We start from the raw sequence: 8,203 nt of genomic DNA, 5'->3' as shown, positions 1-8,203 counted from the left end.
TTTTGCCAGATTTGTCCACTGGTGAAAGACAGTCCTTTTGTTGAAGAAGTCCTGGAACCTGGCTGTTGGCTAAGAAGTCCTGAGACTGTCCTGCAGACAGAGAGTGAATACTGTCCACCAGTGAAGGACAGTGCTGTTGTTGCAGGGGTCTGGAGACTGTCCTGCAGACAGAGTGAATACTGTCCACTGGTGAAGGACAGTGCTGTTGTTGCAGGGGTCTGGGAACCTTTCTGTTGGTTCAGAAGCCCTGAAGAAGGATTTTCTTGTTGTATGTTTACAGAAATCCTGGGAGAGGGTTTTGCTAATGTTTTCAGGGGTTCTAGGACTGTTCTACAGACAGAGGATGAATTAATGGAGGGACTGGCAATGTATCTTGTGGCCTTGCTAAGCCTTGTCTCCCCAGGAACTAAGATTGCTGAGAACTTGCCTCCTGTCAAGATGAAGAAAAGACCTCCATTTGGGTATTAAGTGCTGTGCTTAAACTTGATGTAACTCTGGGGTAGATTCAATTGTGATCCAGGGGTGGGGAACTTTTGACCTTTTTGTGTTCTATGGTTAAACAAGTGAATGTACTTTACTTATGTTTGGAAACTAATCTCCATTTGAGAAGAGGGGCTTTGTGGTGGACTAAATGGAGGTATAGCCTAGGGGTGGAGAAGTATTTAGAACAGGGACTTTGTAATTGATTGAATGATTGGAAGGTCCTCGGTGGGGTAGTCCTTGGAGATTATTTAATCACATTTAGTAAATGCTGTATTTGGAATGATGTCATGTTTTGATCTTCTCTGTTCTTGGTTGGTCACTGAATAAAATGGAGAGCACCTATGCTGGTATTTTGAACCTTGGGAAGTTGCCTTTCCTTGGCATTACATTACAAACAGGAAGAGCCCCAAGAAAGAAAATTATAGAACAATTTTAATTTACAATTTAACATTTACTAGCTGTGTGACTTTGGGCTAGTCACTTAACCCCAATTGCCCTGCCTTCCCCCCTCCTAAAAGACAAAAAAAAAGTAAAAGAAAAGGAACCAGTTGATATCTAGTTTGAGGAGAGGACAGGAAGGAGGTCAGAAAGTCACTGAGCTGCCCACCTATTTCAAGTACCAGAGAGGACTTTGGTAGGAAGCTGATGAGGTGAAGTCCTAATCCTAGAAGGGAAAGGAAAGAGGGCCAAAAGGAACACTCTAAAACTTGAACTTCAGTCAAGTTTGCAACTTGTGGTTGTTAGCCCTGTCTAAGGGGAAGTGATTCTCCAGACCATATGACTGGTGGTCTCCAAATCAGGCAGAGGACACTTGGGTTCTCAAGCTAAAAGTGTTCCTCCCAATTTGCCCAGAGTCCTTAGAGCCAAGGTAGTCGCTTGAAAAGAGGCAGACAGCCTAATTCCCATATACCTACTCCAGCGAAAGTCTGAAACCTGTACCAGACAGAATAACAATCAAATAATACAAGGAGAGGCTACAGTAAATTATTTCTTCCACCTTCAATGCTCAGAAAGTCAATCAGAACAAAGATAATAGGAAAGGGGTTGCCAGCAAAATAAATGCTAGCTCAGGCAAAGAAGTTGGTAATCTTTTTAGCTTGACCACAAACAGGCCCAAGATGTTTATAGCCTTCAGGGTACTGTGTTTAGGGGATCCCATAAGAAAGTACCAGGGCGGATTATAAGGCAGGAATGAGAGACAGAGACAGAAGAGATAAAGACAGACTGAGGTAGGGGAGAGAGGGAGGGAGGGAGGGAAGTCAGGGAAGTCAGGGAAGGAAGGAAGGGAGGAAGGGAGGAAGGGAAAGGCCTTGGAAGACCTGGGAAGCAACAGTGATCAGTGTGGTGCTATAGTGCTCAACCCAGGTGCCCCGGGGCTCTTAACTCCCTAGCACTTAGTCCTGAGATAACTAAGGAAACTCTGGAAATCCATCACTCTGCACTTCCAAGATCAGAAGGTTCTAGCCCTAGGAGTTAGAGATTGGCACAGGAGCCCAACTAATCCAGGAGAAGGACAAGCTAGGGCTAACCACTTTACCCCAAAAAAGGAAAGCAAGATGCAGAGCCCAGGCCTTGGCAGAAAGTCCAAGTTTAAGAACTAAAGTTGAAGAAATTAGCAAAAGGAGACAGCAATTAGTATAAAAAATTATGGTAGATCCAGAGACCTACAAATCTAGCCTACGAAAGCAACTCCATAACAACTGCAAGCAGAAACTCAAAGAAAAAAAAATGGATTTTCCACAAGGACACCATGAATATCTAAAAGAAATAAAAAATAAAATTAAATTGATGGAGGAAAGAATTGGAAGGCGAATTAATAGATTAAGAGAGAAAGCAGCAAACTTACTTCCTGAAAACTAGAATGGACCAAAAGAAGTCAATGTCTCCAAAAGACAATAAGAAATATTAGAACAAAATCAAAACATTGAAAAACTGAGGAAAATGTAAGCTGATATAAAAACAACAGACCTGGAAAACAAGTCAAAGAGAGAAAAATTTTATGTCATAGAACTCCCTGAAAACCATTATTTTTTTTTCATAACCCAGACACTATATTTCAAGAAACCATAAATCAAAACTGTCCAGATTTATTGAAAGAAGTGCAAAGTGAACACACACACAAAAAACCACCAACCACCTCCTGGAAAAAAATCAAAAATATTGCAAGCATCCAAAATGCAACAGTTTAAATACCAAAGAACCACAAATGGCATCATGTAAGACCTGGTAGCTTCTGTAATATTTGGAAGATCTTAGAACACAATATTCTGAAATGCAAAAAAAAAAAAAAAGGACTTATAACCAAGAATAATTTACCCTGCAAAGCTAAGTATAATCCTACGGGGAGGGGGGCGGGATGGAGAGAGGACTTTTTCCCTCATGTTTCAAGCATTTCTGATAAGACCAGAGCCAAGTATGAATTTTAAAATATCATTAACAGAGTCCAGAAAAACCTAGAAAACTAAATTTAGTTCAGCAAATGTAAGGAGTTGTATAATAATACAGTACTAAAGGTTCAAAAGAAGGGACTAATATGCCTTCAGAACCTTGAGTTAAATTTAGAAAAACAGGACTTGAGGGTAGATTGGTTCTGTTCTAAAAGTTTTAAGAAGGAAAAGAGTAGAATAAAAGGACTATACTAGTGTAGAAAGGGGTGGAATTTGATATTTCTTATAATTGTTATACATTTAAAGAACACACAAACATGGAGTGCAGGGTAAGAGAAGTGGGCATCAGCTATACTTTACCTATTTGAAACAAAGGAGTGTTGAACAAACACACAAGTTTTTTTTTTGGTAGAAATACATTAAACTCAATAGGGAAACAAGGGTGGAGGAGGGTGTCGTATAATTTGAGGTTAAGAGGAAGGATAAGAGCAAGGAGGGAACGGTTACAAACAAAACAAATTTCCTGATCCTAAGAGAATAGGGGATTTGGTGGGGGGAGGGAAGAACTACTAGGAATCTAAGGGTGTGCCTAGCAATTGGGGAAGGCCTGAACTATTATTACTCTGTAAAAAAATGACAAAAAAGATGATTTCAGAGAAATCTGGATGGAAGGGACTAATGCAGAACCAAGAGAATGATTTGTACAAGGGCAATAATATTATAAAGAAAAACACCTTTGAAAGACAGGCTCTCTGATTAAAGCAATGACCAACCATATCCCTTAGAGGGCCAATGAGAAAGCATGTTACCCTCGTCCTAACAGAGATAATGGACTAAAGGAGCAGAGGCATATGTTTTTGGATATCGCCACTATGTGGATCCATTTTGCTTGACTATGCTTTATTCATTAAGTTTTTTTCTCTTTCACTTTTTAATTGGGGTTGGGGATGGAACCCTATAGGGGCAAGAAAGTTTAGCAAAAGTGATTTTTTTTTAAAAGAGATATTGACACTTTTTTTTAAGTTTGCAGAAGGAAGTTCATAAGAAAGCATGGACAAGCCAGTTTTGAAATTAATGTGGAATTTATTATATACTTTTAAAAACAATATGAAATGGAGATTCATGGTTTCATATGCAAGCATCTTTTGTGTTCTGTTATGTACATGGAAACTCACTTTTTGATATTTAAGTTCAGGATAATGAAAACAAAAATAATTTTTAAAAATCCACAGATTTTGCTAGAATATTTCCTACAATGCATTTTGCCTCCATTTCTGTTGCCTCCACAAACAAGCTGATCCTGAAGCAGGGATTGTCTGGCTGGACCACCATTACCACAACAACAAAAATGGAAACAGAAGAAATCATTTCAAAGGGGAAGAAAAAATTGTCATGTTTTAACTCCTACCTTGTATTATACAACATGTGTTCATATTATATCTATCACCTCTATCAGAATATAGGTTCCATGAGGGAAGATGGTTGTGCCATTTAAAAAAGAAAAGCAGGCTTTGATTCTGTTATTCCACATAGTAAAACTTTAATCAGTCTTTAACTGTTCAATTGCAAAATTTCCAGAGTTCATGAGTCTACCCTGTCTAGACTGTAGTGCAGCTAAGTGACGTAGCTGAACTGAGTCAGGAAAGCCTGAGTTCAAATTCGGTTTCAGAAATGCAATTAATGCCCGAACCCTGGGCAAGTCCTTTGACTTCTCTGGTCTCTCTCATTTTCCTCATTTGTAACATGAGGGAGTTGGGTTTGACAGCATCTAAGGTTCCTTCCAAGTCTAAATCTCAGAGCTTTTGAATGAAGTTAATCTGTCGATTAGCTGTTTTTTTACTATTATTTTGCATCATGTTTTTCAAGTCGGTGATCCTGGGGGTTGGGAAGGGGGTAGTCTGGAAGGTTAGGATTGCTAGGGGAGGAAGGTTCAGTCAGGGTCCCTGCTATTCACTTCCTAACCTCAAGAGAAAGGCATTGGACATAAACCAAACCGCCTGCTTCCAAACGGGAAGGGAGCCATCTGTGACTTTTGTCAATCAAGGAATAAAAAAAAAATCAATAATTGCCATTCCTCTAGGTCGGGATAGCTCTTCTTCATTCCAAAGTACTTTACATAATAGCCTCATGTAAGTGCAGGCTAGTAGCCAGGATACCGAATTCCAGGTCTAGTTCGAGAGGGAAATCTTCCTGGGCCTCAGTGGAAAGAAGGAAGGGAGGCCGATTGCATAGTCACCTTCAAGAGCCCTTTCAGGTGGAAATAACATGCCTATAACATACTCATTATGAGCACAGAGAACATCTATCCACCATTGTCACACTATCAACAATCAACAAACATTGATTCTGCTGTGTTCCAAGCATAGAGAATAAGGATATCCTAAATGAAATAATCCCTACAAGAAAAAAGAATGCAGCTTTCAGAAACACAAATTTTGGCCAGGGCTTCCCCCCCCCCCTGCCCCCAATTATGTAAGTAGGCAGATGTGTGATGAGGTTATGCTGGGAAAGTGTTTCGAATTTTCCCTGGAAACAGAAGGTAATACACAAGCATCACGCCATCCCCCAAAACACATGCCTTGTGGGTGAGAAAAGCAATTGTATCCGCGCTAGAGTGTGCATGAGGATACTGGGGGAGCCTCGCAGCCCTCTACCCGGGAAGATGGCGAAGCTGGGGCGGGGGGCAAGGCATGCCCCCCCTCCCCCCAGACAATAGTACAAGCCTCGTAGGGTGGCTCGGCTTCGCCTCCTAGACTGCCCCTCGCGTTCCCAGGCCTTGAAGAGCCACTTCCTCCGCGGAGGGGACAGAAATCACCAAATACCTTAAACCTCCGTGGGGGAGGAGGGAGGGCCGAGGCGCCCCCCACCCCCTTCCCAACTCTCTCCTTCCATAAACGCCAAGGCCCGGAGGGGCAGTTAAAGCTATGAAATGCTTCCTCCTTCCCTCCCCGCCCCTGACGCAGGCCTAACAGGAAGGAGGCCGCTTAGGAGCAGAGAGGTATCCCGAACAGTGCAGGCCGAGGGCTGGGGCTGCCTGGGTCCCTCTCGCGCCTCTCGCCGCCGGGGGGGGGGGGGGGGGGGACTGCTCCAGTCGCCCTCTTTCTCCGGGATGACCCAGGCCTTTTTGACAAGCAAGCTAGCTGATCCCGTGGTGGGGATTGGCTAACCGGACCGTGACGCCCATAACAACAAAGGTGGAGTTGGAAGAAATTAGATTAAAGGGGAGAAAAAAAAAATTAAAGGGAGATCTCGCTGGGGCGAAAAGGAGACAGACCGAAAGGGAAAGAGAGGAGAGAAGGCAGATCCAACTATGCGTCTCCACCCTCTCCCAAGCCCTTTTCCAGAAGCGCCGCCTCACTCCTAGCTCTCCCTTCGCTCTCCACTTTGGTTTTTGGGTTTTTTTTTTTCCTGCCTAGGGATGGGAGGTAGGGGGAGTCTTCTCTCCGGTTGGTGCCAAGCCTCCTCTTCAGCATCATCGCCCACCCTAGGGGAGAACTTTTGGAGAAAATCACGCGTATTACTAATTCCACGGAGGGGCATAAAAACCAGGCGGACCTAAAGGAACAGAGATGGAAAGGGGTGGGGGGCTTTTCGTTTTTATAGAAATAAGAGAATTTTGACATATCATACCCCCCCCCTTCTCCTCCTCTTCTTTTGGCTTCAGTGTTGCAAAAGCAAAGAGCAATAAAAAAAAAAAAAACCGCGCACACAGACACACAGAGAGACACACACACAACACCCCAGTCCGGAGAAGGGAGAGTTGAAAAGAAGCAAGAGGGAGAGCAGCCAGGGGGAAAACAGAAGAGAAGAGAACGGAGGGAGGGGTAGTGTGAGGGGAAAAGAGAAGCAGGTTCCCTAATAAATCCACCTCCGGCTCTCTCCCCCCCCCACCCCCCTCCCCTCTTCTCCAGCCCAAGGTAGGGAAGAGAGGAGCCGGAGAGAGCAGATGGAGGAGTGGAGTCCGCTGTAGGGCTGTGGAGCTTGGCTGGAGGATGGAGGAGCCGCCAAGCGCCCGGCTGATTGGAAGAAAAAAGCAGAGCGATGGAGGCGGGGGTAGGAGGACGATTTCTCTGCGGGGACTGGCGGCGGAGTCCACGCCCGGGTCGGGCGCTGCAGAGCTTGGCTAGCTTTCAACCAGCGTTCCCCGGCACCAGCCCCACTCGCCCCCCACCCCCAGCCCTCCCGGCGGCTCCGCAGGTGAGTGCGAGAAGGAAAGGAAAAGCCAAAAAGAGGGGGGAAAGTGTTTTTTTTTTCCTTTTTCCAGCCCCCCAGCGGGAGGGGAGGGGTCGGTGGGGGGAGATTGGGGGAGCTCGGCCGAAGAGGAGGGGGAAAGGAGAGGCCGGGGAAGGCCTGGGAGGCGGCGGCGGGGCTGGGGCACTGACAGGGCGAGCGCTCGGAGCGCTGCTGCGCTGCGCCGGGGCGGGCGGACGGAGCGGGGCGGGCGGAGCGCCGCGCGTGTGGCTCGCCATTAGCCGTCCCTCCGCTTCGCCATCGCGGGCTTTGTCTGGCGACTCGCTCCCCTGGCGTCGGCTGCAGTGGGAGCTACAGATCGGCTCCACGTCCCGCTCTCTCGCCCAGCCACCGCTCCCCGGATCCCCCCCGGCCCACGTACCCACTGCTAGACACACGAAGCCGGGTAAGGAAGACCCTGCGCCGCGCTATTTCAGGGTAATGGGGGAGCCGAGAGAGGAGCTGCGGGAGGCGGATCTCCATGCGCTCGGGGAAGGCCCGAGCAAGCCATGCTGAATTGAGCCTGCTTCTCTGAGGCACCACTTCAGACCCGTTTCCCGCGGCGTTTCAGGGGTGTAGAAAAATTTAAAAAAATTGAGGGGATTAAGGTTTGCTGTGACTTTTTTTTTTTAAACAAGATTTTGGAACCGTGTTTTTCTGGGAAGGAGAGCGAAGCTCGGCGAGAAAGGGGAGAAGCAATAGCCGCTGCTCTGCGGCCAGCCTGTCCCCCGGCCCCGCAGCGCCGATTTGGGGGTGAAGGTGGTGGTAATGAGGAGTAGCTAGCAGGGGGAAGAGGGCACGGATTATGCCCCAGGAGGGAGGTAGAGAACCAAAATTTCTTCGCCGAGCACCGCATAAAATGGATATAAGGTTATGGAGATTATTTTGCTCCTTCCCAGGGTCTGGGGGACCCATGGTGTCCCCTCTCTTGGGCCCAGGCCTTGCGCCCTCCGGCTTTGGCCGAAGCTGCTAGTTCTCCTACGGGTCTGGGGAGGTCGCTCTCGCCGCCAGTTCACTCCTACTCCCCGGCCCCGATCTCCGCCGCCATCCGGGCGGCTGCGTGTCTCTTTCCCTCGGCCCCCCCCCCCCCCCCCCCCCCCCCC

At 46.8% G+C, this 8,203-nt stretch overlaps 1 protein-coding gene across 2 annotated transcripts in view; it reads left to right on the top strand.

The window, feature by feature from the left end:
• Positions 1 to 6,799: 6,799 nt before the first annotated feature.
• UBTF (upstream binding transcription factor) overlaps positions 6,800 to 8,203 on the top strand; it is a 21,276-nt gene continuing 19,872 nt past the window's right edge. The window contains exon 1 of one of the 2 annotated variants that reach the window (XM_069064445.1): positions 6,800 to 7,067. The gene's annotated coding sequence lies outside the window, so the exon portion shown is untranslated. Of the gene's footprint in view, positions 7,068 to 7,292; positions 7,507 to 8,203 lie in introns of those variants that run through there. The other variant, XM_069064444.1, reaches the window with a different exon arrangement.

This window comes from Petaurus breviceps, unplaced genomic scaffold (genome assembly GCF_028583685.1).
Source record: "Petaurus breviceps papuanus isolate PSGF00001 unplaced genomic scaffold, PetGlider_PUasm1.0 90630, whole genome shotgun sequence".
Taxonomy (NCBI): Eukaryota; Metazoa; Chordata; class Mammalia; order Diprotodontia; family Petauridae; genus Petaurus; species Petaurus breviceps.
This window is presented reverse-complemented; position numbering and strand designations above follow the sequence as displayed.